General features: G+C 39.7%; 1 protein-coding gene across 1 annotated transcript in view; it reads right to left on the bottom strand.

The window, feature by feature from the left end:
* The window catches only part of CDC73 (cell division cycle 73), a 116,207-nt gene that overhangs the window by 44,743 nt on the left and 57,166 nt on the right, over positions 1-14,298 (bottom strand). The gene's annotated exons all lie outside the window — the stretch shown is intronic.

The raw sequence follows: 14,298 nt of genomic DNA, 5'->3' as shown, positions 1-14,298 counted from the left end.
CCTATTTAAAAAAAAACTACCACTGCCAAGCCAACTTTGACATTCCAATGAATTCTATAAATATGATATTTGGTGCCATATTTGGCTGATGTCCCCCAGACTCATTGCAAAAATCCCCCAAATTCTTTACACTGCACTGTAATTAATTACACATGCTATAGAATGAGGACAAAATACAAGGCATTTTAAAATAAAATCAACATCATCTACCACAGTCCTAGGTTAATACGAATAACTCTCAAAGGCACAAAGCCATTCATTGTGGGGCGAGGGAGTTAAGATAAAAGTCATAAACTTTCAGTCTAGGATAAGGCTTGAATACAAGCTGTTACCTAGGTTTCTATATAATTCTAAGTCTTAGTTCCGACCCAGGAATGTACATAAAATGGTAGTGTGTACACAAACTGCATATTGTGTTATTATCCAATCTGAGTTATGTGTCCTTGCTAGACTGTAGGTAGAAAGGCTCAGCTAGTTTGTAGAATGCTAGGATTGGACAACATTGTACATGCATTTACAGTTTTCTGGTTCTTCCTCTTCCCCACTGTACAATAGGCTCTAAATATGGTTCTGCCCACAGAAACCAGGTGTTCCTTCCAGTCACAGAAGAGGCTCCAATGAAGTGGAGACTTCTGCTGGAGGAACAGGAAGTGATTTTCATTTATTCTCTATAGCCTCATGTCATCTCCAACAGTGTTCCGAAGTGTTTCCCAACTTTCTGGAGATTCTGAGGCAGTACAGGGGATTCCCAAAGGAAGGGAAATCCAGTGGAGGTGTCTGAGGTGTGAAACTCCACTCAGAGGAAGTCTGGATGCAACCCTCCTAGAAGACTGCTGTCACAACAGGACAAAAGAGGGCAGAAAGGATTGAAAAAGTTGCACTTATTGTATCATAGCTCTTCTGATTAATTAAAATATGCCCATTGCTTTTCTCAGGGGACTCTCATATGGTTCAATATTGTCTCTCTGCCCACTATCAATCTAGCTACATATGGCTGTATAATTCTTATTACCTGGCACATACAAATTAAAAATCACGATTCTGTGCCCGGCCTGAGAGAAAATTGCTTCATTGGTTCTTACTGAACACTTGTGACGGCTGAATGATGAGCTCACTATAAGAAAAATGAGCTGCAGAGATTTTGAAAACAAAATCTGAAAATGGAGGCATTGATAGTCACTATACCAATGTAGATCTGGATTTTGAGGAGAGCAAAGTTTGGTACTACAATTGATTTCTTCACTGACACTCCTCCCCTCCACAACAACACCCAGTCCAAATTCACCTTCATCACAATCCACGGAAGGTGGGCAGAAGGCTGATTTCTAGGTGATCTGCAGGAGATCAGCAAGGGTTTCCAAGTTTCAACTGCCTGACAATAGGTAAGGATTTAAAAGCTTCCCTCTCCTCCTAAACAGCTTAAAAAAGAACACTGGTGAGGTGGTAGTTGTGGTAGAAAGAGAAACCAGGAGTGGATGGAAGGAACTGGGGAGCTCAATTCTGGTACAGATCATTTAGGTTTGGGCTGGGCATGTGCTCAAAGGTGTTCTGGTCCTTAATTCTTAGCAGAGTTTGGACTAGATGATTATTGTGGTCCCTTCCAACTCTACAATTCTATGTCTGCGTACACCTTGGCTTCAGTTGTTGAAACTCAGAGTTCTAGTTAAAACCTAAAGTAGATCCTATAGGCTGGAATAAATTAAGGTATTATTTAATGTGTACAAGTGTGATATGGCTTAAGTTTCTCAGACAAGAGAACCTATGTGCTAGAAGACAGAAGGGGGAAAAGCAGCATGTGGACAGTTTTTGTTTAAAACGGATAGGTAGCCTACATCTGTTGGCCACTGCGATCAAATCGCAGCAAACCAATTTCCGCAGTGAGCAAAGCTACATTTTGCTATTTTCTGAAAGCAAAACTAATTGTACAAAATGAAAATAGTGTACTTAATAAAACATAGTGAAAAACCAAATGAATATACTTGTTGCAACAATCAAAGCTGATTAAACCCAAAAGAGTTCTTTCAACAAAACAATCACAACTAAGTCACAACAAAGTTGCAATATTGTGAAACGATGCAATGGGAAAATTTAAGAGGAAATGAAGAAGGGATAAGACCTTTGGGATATTTACAAACATAAAGAAACAGTATAAAATCATTCTTCTCAGTTATTGGTAATTTCATCTTCTGTTTTCAATGGGTTAGACTCAGTTTAAGTTGCATTTAGGTCCCACTGAATTTCCATCTTAATTTCATCAGGAACTAGACTCCATTAACTTAATCTGAATCCAAGCCAATGCCTTTACACAGATGTTGCCTTCACATGCCATATTTTTAACAGCTAGGAGCATGTTCTTTAAAACATGAACTTAAATTTGCAGTGCAATTGCAGTTTCAAAATTAACGAAACCTGTGCATCCCTGACAATACATCAATGGATTGAACAGCTACTATTCTTTATCTCTTTTATGAACAGCAGGCCTAGTGCAAAAAGCAGCACATAGGCAAGTAGGAGGTCATCTGGTCATCTTTTCCCCCACCCCAAAGAAAATGGTATGCCATTCCTGTATTTTGGGGTGAGGCATCAAACTTCAGTTCTCTCTCTAGGCACACGCTCACAAACACACAGTTTCTACTTCTTTGCCTTTTCTTCCACCTTCCTTTGTTCTCCAGATTTTGCCGTTCAAAAAGCAAGAGATATGCTGGATCAGGCCAAAGGCTCATCTAGTTTAGCATCCTGTTCTCACAGGCCAATCAGATGCCTAGGGAAGCTTAAAAGCAGGAGAGGAAAACTCTACTCACTTGTGCTGTAACTGGTATTCAGAGGCGTAGGACGGCCAATACTGGAGGGCACTACACAACCATCATGGTTAATAGCCACTGAATAGCCTTACCCTCCATGAATTTGTATAACACTCTTTTAAAGACATCCACTGTTGTATTTTCAACTTGTTTGTAAACTGGAGGGGGAAACCTCTTTTAAAAAAACAATAAAAGAACACATTGTTGTGTGAATCAGTTCAGTGAATGGACTTTTCACTCATTCATGTCACCATTTTAAGAATGGATTCTTCCAATGCACTCTATTCAGGCTGTATTTTATTTACAATGTCTATACACTAAGCCAAACGATCTGAACTTCTATTCTGCCTTGCTGCTGGACACCATTTCAAGATAATTCAGTTGTCCTTATTAGGCACAGCAATCCATGACATATGACAACTGCCTATTCTATCTATGAGAAATGAACTTGGCATTTGTTTGGAACATGCTTACAGTCAACCAGAATCTGGAACCCTTCAAGAGGTTACACAATCCCATCTGGCATGTTCACTGGAAGGAACACACATGACTATGTTTGAGGAGGCCTGATTTTTTTAATATAAAAAACTGGGTTAGTATATGCCATATGCCATTTGAAATAAGAAATAAGAAAAGTACATTTTTGAAGTTTTCCACAATGTTTTACATTAAACTTTAATATTTCAGCATCTAAAAATTATTCTCCTTTCAACAAAAAGGCTTGCATTATAAACCTTAAATTTCCCAATTTTAATACTGGTTTTTAACTTTCTACAGATTGTTTTGCGAGTTATGTATTGCAACGAACAACTATGATGTGCAACAACAGTAACCTTAAGAGTAACGGTCATACTTAAGTACCGTATTTTTCCATGTATAAGACTATGTTTCTTCCCTAAAAAAATAATGCCAAAAATTAGGGGGCGTCTTATACACGGATACATCTCCTCCCATTTTCTTAAATCTGAGTCCCCCAAAATAGGGGGCGTCTTATAGACAGAAAAATATGGCATATGATTCACACTTGCTACAAAAAATGTACAAGACTTTTCTATGTACTAGATCATAGTTTTTCTATTTTCAGCCACTTCTGATTACCTCTCACTATTCTTCATTTCATTAGAGCATTATGCTCTCAGGAGAAAGCGAAGACAAAAACAAAGTTAATATTCTCAAATTAATTGGAATGTGCAGTTACAACATGTTATTTTAACATAACCTATTATATATGATTGGCCATAAGAGGTGCTAATGTTCAAATCAACCCAGTCTGGTTTACTGCAACTCAATAAAAAAAACCCAAATACATATACTGTAATCAATGAATTATTATTCCAATTTGGGCATCCCAACATTTACTCTCTACATGGAGGCAAGATGTTTTAGGCTAAGAGGCATTACACAAATTTATCGGATTAGGCCACCAGAATACCAATGACATAGTTGTTCTTGTCTTTTTCATCCAAGCCATTACCAGTTTAGAGGACATGATAGCTATCTGGAGGTGGGTGAACTCACTGAAACTGAATCCATTGACAACAGAAGTAACAAAGACCAGCAGGCCATGTGACTCTGGGATGGGTATTCTGGGATGCCCATTATAGAGGAGTATCTAATATCAATGTGTGCTTTACTGTAAGTCAGCTAAGGATATCCTCTACATGGCACCAAGTTCAAATAGCAAGCTAGCTTCAATTTATTATTTATTCTTATTCTTATTCTTTATTATTCTTGAATTTTACTGCCCACACAAAAGAGGCTTCAAAAGACCCTAGATATATGGGATGAGAGATAAATCTTAATAAACAAACTTAAGTCTAATAAAATATGCACACACAATATTATTACACCCACAGAGAGAGAGAGAAGTCAAATGGATTGGTAGACTTAGTCCATTGCACTCCTTTTTTATTGGATACACTAGGATAATTTTGATCACTGTATTTTGGATGAGGTCAAGCTCTGACCTGCTGCCCCCCAAAGAAATCTTCCCCACTGTCCTGGCTGTTCTGAATGGCTGCCAACCATCACACATTCACAATATTATAAGGAAAGATGGCATCCAACAGGAATAACAAGCAACAGAGAGATTTGGGGAAATAGTAATGGTTAAGAGAAGAGGCAGAGATAGAAAAATTTGGCAGGATTTAAAACAGAGGCACCAACAGTCAACAAGGAGCTAAAACAAACGCAGAGGTTGAACATAGGACAAAAGGTTGGTAAATAGGCAGCAGAGACAAAAGGTAGGCACCAGGAAAAGAAATGAGGTCACCGGCCAGAGTGAATGAAGAACAAAGAACCAAATCTTCACAGAATATACTCCCACCACCTAAGGTAAAATACTTGATGCTTATTTAAAATTACATAATCCAAGGTATATCTGCTGAAGCTCTATTATGGCCAGAACCAAGGCTTCTTTATATAATATAGCCCTACTGTACTTGGCATGCATTAATGCCCCAACATAAACAATTATTCAAGGAAGATCTCCAAAACTTACGATGTTCTAGCCCATAGTTTCAAACTACCTAGCTAAACTTATCAAGTTAGCTAACTAACACAAGCAGTAAAACAAATACACGCATAAGTTGGAGGACTGTGATAGCTTTCCTGAATAAGTCAAATCTAGAATGTCTCTTATCCCCACTTCAGTCTTACACACAGACAATTGCAATCACAATATAATTACAAAAATAAATAAATCAGGAAATAAGTACCAGGGCTGGGAAAGACTTCTGTCTGAGACCTTGAAGAGGCACTGTCAGCATTAATAGACCATACTGGGTAAAGACGGACCAATCCACTTAAGGCAGCATCCTACATCTGTCTATTTTTTCTGTGGTGTTTTTCACAGGACTATGGGTTAAGTCTGTAATAATATTACAGAAACTCGCCCCAAATTTAGAATGGATGTTGGGAGATGGCACATAAAAGCCAATGTCACATATATTTTTAAACCAATTATTAAACTATGAAAACCAGTGAAGCAGAGCACTCCAAGTGCAACCTCATCCATATGTTCACTGTAAAAAGGGGGATGATGCTCTGATTCACTGGGGTTGTGAACGTAACTATAAAGTTAGTGAAGCACTCTGTGTAAGGAGATTAATGGGCTATAGAACTGTGGTCTATGATGGGTTAAATAGCAGGGTAAAACTAACAGGGTAAAATAGCATGATTTCTTGACATCTATAATATATTCTAATAGGTCTGTGTGTTTGCCCAATCAGGTAAGGGGACATAAAGAAGCATAGAAAAGGGTAGAAGTCCATTTCCATGTCAAAGTCTCAAATCGCTTTGCAATTTCCCTGATTGCAGGCACACTTAGCAATACCCTGAGCAGAGGTAATACTAGAGAAGGAAACTGACATGAAAACATAATAGCAGGTGAATGGATAATTCCAAAGCAAATCTACATAGAAAATCAGTCAATGAATACCAAATGAAAAGAGAGGCAAGAACACACTAGACTCAATATACCTAATGTTGAAGTACATTTTCATTTGCAGGGGGTAATGTTAATTGCTGCCCCAATTTATCGTGGCGCAGCTTAAAGAGATGTAACCTGACTGCAGAATGGTACCATCCTTTCACAGCTAAATGACTATAAAAGGATCTGGCTAAACACTGATATAGATGAAACTACCATGTTGCCTTCATTCTATCACCATGGCAACAGTTATAAGAGCCCTCTCCTAAGTATTTAAAATCTGACAGCTTTACGATAACACTATCTGAATGATGGTAGGGCCATAGTTGACTTTAGGAGTTAACTGATCTGTAACTCAAAATTGCTGCATATTAACCATTCCCCTCAGGCTACTGTGGAAGTTAAGTCTTATCAACTTAGCAACTATGCAACCTTTAAAATAGAAACCTGTTAAACTCAGAAAAGGAAAAGGCTCACAGCTTATAGCTTCAGTTGGCTCCTAAAGCCTTTCAATTAAAGGCACCACAAAATAAGGGAAATTCAAGAGCAACACTTTCCCAGATCTTTCAAAGAGCTTCTTGGTAACAAGAAACGTCTTGGCTAGAGCGATGAATGGAAAAAGTGTTCATGTGCTGATCCTCAAAATGTAAACTGTAAAAACGTACAGGAACTCCTACACCAGATAGGAAAATGCAACGTTTCTTAAAGGAAAAAGCACATAAATGAACATCCAAGCATGAATGAAATGAGCATGGTATCAACAATCATGCTGGATAATTAGAAAAAAGCCTACCCCTACCCCATTTTCTAGGAATATACAGTGGTGCCTCGCAAGACGAAATTAATCCATTCCGCGAGTCTCTTCGTCTTGCGGTTTTCTCGTCTTGCGAAGCACGGCTATTAACGGCTTAGCGGCTATTAATGGCTTAGCGGCTTTAAGAAAAAGGAAACAAATTCGCAAGAACTCGCAAGACGTTTCGTCTTGCGAAGCAAGCCCATAGGGAAATTCGTCTTGCGGAACGACTCAAAAAATGGAAAACTCTTTCGTCTTGCGCGTTTTTCGTCTTGCGAGGCATTCGTCTTGCGAGGTACCACTGTATGTTTAACTGGCAGCAGATGAATTAACAAAGGCCAATTTTAATGGGATTTCAGTAATTGCCGGCAGTATGTTGGTGACACACAGCTCTCCTTCTCCTTTACACCTGTAGGTGTGGCAGTAGATGTGCTGGATCATTTTCTAGCCTTGGTAATGGACTAGATGAAAGCCAACAAACTGTAGCTAAATCCAGATAAGAATGAAGCACTGTTAGTGGGTGGGTTCCCTAGACCAGTGGGATAGGAGGTGGCTTGTTCTTTTGCTGTCACTTGAGGCTCAGGTGGCCTCAATGGTGCAGAATGCCTTCCATCAGCTTTGGCTGGTAGCCCAGCTCTGCCTGTATCTGGACAGGGATAGCCTAACATCTGTCGTTTATGGTCCGATAACATCTAGGTTAGATTACTGCAACACATTATGCATAGGGCTGTCTCTGAAGACAGTTTGGAAACTTCAGCTGATGTGCAATTTGGCAGCCAAGTTGCTCACTGGGACAAGACTGTTAGAAAATTTTACACCAGGGATGTCCAATCAGTAGATCCCTGGTTGGTCCTGGTAGATCTTTATCGTGTACAAAAAGTTATGGGCAAAAAAGCCTCAAAAAAGCTCAACAACTCTGGGCAATCCATCCACCCCATGCACACTCCTCCTCCCTCCAATGACAATGGGTAGATCACTGCCAGTTTTTTTAAAAATATATATATACTGGGAGTAGATCACAGTCTCTTGGGAGTTGGACATGCCTGTTTTACACCAATCCTGGCCCAACTGCACTGGCTGCCAATTAGTTTTGGGGCCCAATTCGAAGTGCTGGTTTTGACCTATAAAGTCTTTAATGGCTCAGGACCACAATGCCTATTACTATTGTGAATTTTACATTACTATATATTATTGCTTATATTGCTTTTGTTGTATGCTTTCTTTCTGGACACCACTTTGAACTCTTTAAAAATATACAGCAGTATAGAATTTTCAACATACTTATTTAAATAATCCACCATTATCTCAGTAGGAATCCATCAATATGCATCTTCAAAACCCTACAGCTCAATCCAAAACTTCTACATTTATTGCAGTTTAAAAGGCAAAGTAGTAACAGTGTAGTTATTATAACTACTTTTTTTAAGAATCCAGGCACTTCAGTAAACGGTGAACCACCTTTCACAATCTGCTTTCAAATATGCATAGAGGTCTAGCATTATTTTCAATCATGATTTAATTGTGGGGGCTGTTGTTACAAACAAAACTGCTGTCTCTGAATTCCATTAAAGTCAGGAATCACAATCAAGGTAAGAGAAAGCTTAAATATAACTAGCGGCTTATAAATTGGCTTATAGAAAGTGTTTTCTCATTAGGTAGGAACAAAACACATGAAACCATCACATTTTCCATTCTTCTTTGTTCCTTAAAACATGTTCTGTCATTCATACTGAAATGACTGCAGTGGTTTATTTTCTGAATCCATTGCGGCAGCAGAAATGGGGGAGGGGGGAAGAATGCATAAATTTGAAATCAAAACACTTTTTACGAACCTTGGCCATTACAGACACAATACATGAATTCACAGTTCCCCAGCAAGAATGCAAAGCAGCTTTAGTATACAGGCTGCACACTACCTAGACAGAACCATAATGGATAAATGTTACCTAAATTTCAACATCTGGAGGAGAAAGGAGGTTTACTTATAGTGTTACATGCTTTCCACTAAAATGGTTCAGCTTCTTTATTGTGCTTCTGTTCCCTGCCTAGAATTTTAATCAAAGTCATGTACATACCCCATTTCCAATATGAAATCTCTATCAGAGCCATGTTCACATCAAAAGAGCCATGGAACAAACTGAAAAGACAGCTTAAAAATTGCTCTGATTCAGTAACTCAGGGGCACCAGCAGTCCACTGCTGCAGAGCAACCTGTTAACATGGGATTTAAATTGTTTAAAGTCTAGTAATATAAAACTTTGTGAGGTTTCATACGTTCTGGTGGGGCACTCTCTGCATGCCTTGTGTTGATAACTGATGTAGGGAGAACCTTGCTGTTTTAAGTACCTGCAAGGCAAGGAAGCTGAACAGTGCTAGAATGGAGAATTGTGGCAGCAGACTGGGTATGACTGACCTGCTCCAAGCCCCAGCCAGATAATAAATATTGTGTCTGCTCACTGAGCTGGACTACCAGCCTTGGGTTGTGAGATGCATATAGTGCACTGTCTGAGGTGTCAGGAGACCAGTAGCAAGAGGAGAGCATTTGAGGAAGGATGGATGAGCTACTTGCTTGTGCTACTTGGCTGCTAGGTGAGCTTGCTAGGGCTGCTACCTGAAGCAGACCCAGCATATGGCTTCTGCAAGAGCAAGTCCTGTTTCATGAACCTATTTGTGAGATATCTGAGTGTCAACAAGCATGTAGGACAGAAGTGATCCAGCTGGCTTATTGTACCTGGGCTTTCAAAAACCTTTGAACAAGGTACCTCATAAAAGACTCCTCAGCTTAGAAGTCATGGAATAAAAGGAGAAGTCCTCTTGCAGACCAGGAATTCTTAAGTAGAAGAAGTAGAAGAAACAGATGGTGAATAAATGAATAGTTCTCTGAAGAGAAAGATGTAAAAAGTCAACTCCCACAAAGATCCATGTTGGGACCTGTGCTTTTGAACAGGTTCATGAATGAACTAGATTTTGGGGTGACCTGTGAGGTGGCCAAGTCGGCTGACAATACTATATTGCTCAGGGGCATTAAAACAAAGAGAGATCGTGAAGAGCTCCAAAAGAAGCTCTCTAAACTGAATGAATGAGTGGCAAAGACCATGTAAACAACTGCAAAGTGATGAATGTCAGAGCAAAATGGGAGGGATGGAAGGAAGGAGTCAAATTCCTTCTCCATTCTTTCAGAAATTCCCTTTAAATGTTTCGGATTGTGGGACATTTCTGAAAGAAAGGGCAAACTATTTGCAGTACTGAGTGTGTATATCTAAACTCACACCTCAGCTTAAAGACATATACACTGTTTTCTTTTATCTACCAAGATGAGCACTCTTTTTAAAAAAGGAACAAGTTATGTGCTTCAGAAAAACAAGAGTGCCATGAACTGTGTCAGGACTGGTCGTTGTCCTCTTCAGATCACCACACAAATGCTTCTTGTTCTTTTATAAAACTTTTTATTGCGTATTAACAAAACATTCTTATAAACGGTTCTTAAATATTATTCCTCAGAGTCACTTCTTTCAGATACCTTCTGAGCTCTGCTTCTCCATGACCAGCCACCCTCAAAATGGCGAAGGCGCCCTTCAGTGTATCTGAAGAAGTGTGCATGCACACGAAAGCTCATACCAAGAACTAACTTAGTTGGTCTTTAACGTGCTACTGAAAGGAAAAAAATTTTTTGTCTTCCCTGACAAACTGTATAAGAGTTACATAGTTACATATGTTTTAAAAAGGTGAACAGTGAGGTATTGACCTCAGATGTGCATAATCTTGCTGATGAAGAGTAACTGGTTAACCACAGCAAACTTCCCATAGTTACAATTGTTGTTCAAGCAAGGGGAAATTCATAGACCAGCACTGTCTGGGTTTGGTTTTCTTTGGATCAGCCTTTCTCAACCTTGGGTCCCAAGATGTTTTTGGCCTACAACTCCCATCATCCCTGACCACTGGTCCTGTGAGCTAGGGATCACCCAAGGTTGAGAACCACTGCTTTGGATGAACACACATTGGAGACTTGTGTGAGTCTGTAATATACAACTAGAGAATGAGGAAAGGCGAAGAGCAAACACTCCTATAAACCTCCAGATCCTCCACATAAGATCCCCCAGAAGATGCCTTAAGTGAACTTATCTCTCTTCCAAGCAGCTGTGTTCTCTTCCTTCTCATGAACACACCTTTCCTCTATCAGCTTTCCCAAACTTAGATATTTCATTCACAAATATATTTTCAACTCTCTCTGTGTATTAACACAGTACAGGGAACAATACTAACTTCAGAGCCTTGACAAGAAATCTCATGCATTTGACATTAGTGCCATATAATTTTAGTTTGTCCAAAGGCTGGTGTTCCTTTTCCTGGGAATAAGCTACACCCATAAACTTTGAACTTCCTGATTAATTTTGTAACAGTCTGGTCAACACAGCATCACATCACATAGTATCACATACTATGTATCACATCACAGCATCACATAGTAATAACCTGTCCAACAAGTGACTGGTTAGTTAAGCCAAGTACTAAACCAAGAATTAAAGACCCCGGGTGTATATTTTTATTATTTTAATAATGTTTCAATGTTTCACTCTAATTTTATTTAACCTTTTAGAATGTATTAAGCTTGATTTTTGTAGGTTCTGCATTTGCGAATGTTCCCCTCCTATGCTGCATTCCATCTCTTCTTATCTCTCCCTGAAAGTGGTACAAATGGCAGAATGTTTTAGCACCAGAGTGTAAATCAGTTATCCTTGAAGCTATCTGAGACCCAAGAAGTGGATTTTATGATGTTCTTCTCTCACTGAAGGCTAGGTTGCCAGGGTAATGCCAGACATCCAAGGCCTAAAATGGTCAAACGGTCTGGGCACATAGGGGCCACTCCAAGGTAATGCAGGGGTGAAGATACCAGTATGGATCCGTGCGTGCTTTACTTCTCATGACCTGTAACCTTTCCTGACATATGTGAAGATGTTTTATGACTCTTTGTTTGCTGTGTTTGAACTACCATATAAGCTTTTGGTCTGAAGTGCCTCAGGGCAGACCTTCTCAACTGGCACGTTGAGTTGAGTGAGCTCTGTCCTACTGCAATAGCTATAATAAATGCTGGGTCCCTAAATCTGGACTTGGAAATAGTCTCCTTGGTTCTGTGGTTTATTCAAAAGGTGGTTGTTCCTCACCTGGGTAAGGAACAAGGTAGTGGTAGTACTACCAGGCTCAGAGCTCCACAAAATGGGATAACTTGAAGAAAGCACACCAAGTGGCACGAACTAGTAAATTCTGCCCTTCCTCCCAAAGGAATCTAGCAAACAAAGCAGCAACGCACTTCAATAAAAACAAAAATGGATTCGAAATGTTCACAATATTAAGTACATCTGGCTGAATACCATCCAATAAGAATATCTTAAAATGGTTAAAACATTTAAAATGGCTTGGTGTTATATCTGGAACCTTTATATTTGTGCCACAGCACACTGTTGGTGTTTTCATCCCAGACATTTCTAAAAAGCAACTGGCTATTGACCACAACAATCTGCCCACAGTAACTTCGATCAGCTTACCTGCAAAATGTTGTTTTGCAATTTAGTAGTACTGTGCTGCGGGACGCGGGACGCGCTGTGGGTAAAACCTCAGCGCCTAGGACTTGCCAATCACATGGTTGGCGGTTTGAATCCCCGCGGTGGGGTGCGCTCCCGTCGTTCGGTCCCAGCGCCTGCCAACCTAGCAGTTCGAAAGCACCCCCAGGTGCAAGTAGATAAATAGGGACCGCTTACCAGCGGGAAGGTAAACGGCGTTCCATGTGTTGCGCTGGCTCGCCAGATGCAGCTTGTCACGCTGGCCACGTGACCTGGAAGTGTCTGCGGACAGCGCTGGCTCTCGGCCTATAGAGTGAGATGAGCGCACAACCCTAGAGTCTGGCAAGACTGGCCCGTACGGGCAGGGGTACCTTTACCTTTAGTACTGTGCTGCATGACCCAATGGCATCAAAACAAAGAACAGTAACTAGACACCTTAAAGATTATTTTGCATTTTGAAACTCTATAAAAGAGACCTTAAATTATGCATTGGAGTGAACTCTTCAGCATTTAGACTGAATAATAAATAACAGCAAGTGCTGAGCATACAGGTTGGTGGCTTGAATAACTATTTCAAAATGGAAAGGTGGAAGCAATTTTAACAGTGTGCTTGCTTTTCATTATCTGCTTACTTCCTCAAGGAAAAAAGAGAAAAGACTGATTATGCAAGTTACACATGAAACTTGTATCCAGGTTTCAGCTACAGTCCTACACTTTTTCCAGACCATCACTTCAACTCAAAAGTAGGGCTATTTTTTCTGTTTTTAGTTATGCAAAAGTGGAAGCCACAATAACATGTTGCAGTGCACAGGGCTCATGTTCAATGTTCTAGCCTGCTAACTATACCAACTTTGAACAGGCTATTTCCCTTGCCTTCTCCCTCCAGTTTTCCATTCTTTTCCCACCTGATACTCAGCATTCCTGGCTACTAAGTACCTTTGGTTCTCTTCAGACAATCTTTACTGCTTTCCACCCCTTGACTTATTTTTTTAAAATTCACCTTCGGAAAATCCTGGGTTTCCCTAAATATGATAGTACTTCCCTCTTGTTTCTTAGCCCCTTTTGGCTATAATTCAGTCAGCCCTCACTATCTGAGTTCACTATTAGCGGGAATGGTTTATCTACACCAGTTTTATGCAGCTTAACAAAGAAGTAGGATATTTGCAGCGGACAAAAGATGCTGTAAAACTACAACAATGTCAACTCTGGAATTTACAAAATTCTGTCCATAAAAGGGGGTGAAAAGGGGGGAGTGGACCTATGTAACACACTCATGAAGAGATGAAAGGATTGTTATGTCCAAAATCTGTCAGTTGTGCTTTGTTGTAGAGATAAATTGTCAGAAGGCTTTATTTTATGCCTTGCCTTCTTCAAAATAATTTATGGAAGCATATGTACCACTGATGTTAATAAAGCAGCTTAACTCTCTCTTTTTTAATTAAACATAAAATACATGCTAATTTTTCCCTGGGTTTATCAAAGCATGCTTTGCAAGTTCCCCCAGCTAGAATTTGTATGCTGCTGATAGGCTGCCCAGATATATCAGCCTTAAACTCAACAAAGCCTATGGTCAATAAGTATTAATTGGTCCATATTTCTAATGACCTTGCTGTTGCATTACCACGTGGAGGGTGTCTGTGGCTGAAACACATTAATGCTCACCTTGTACTGAGTATCACCTCAGGATAGTTCTATCCTTCTTGCAAAAGAACTTGGA

The sequence above is a fragment of the Podarcis raffonei genome, chromosome 6 (assembly GCF_027172205.1).
Source record: "Podarcis raffonei isolate rPodRaf1 chromosome 6, rPodRaf1.pri, whole genome shotgun sequence".
Taxonomy (NCBI): Eukaryota; Metazoa; Chordata; class Lepidosauria; order Squamata; family Lacertidae; genus Podarcis; species Podarcis raffonei.
The sequence above is the reverse complement of the archived record's forward strand: the minus strand, read 5'-3'. Positions and strand labels throughout refer to the sequence as shown.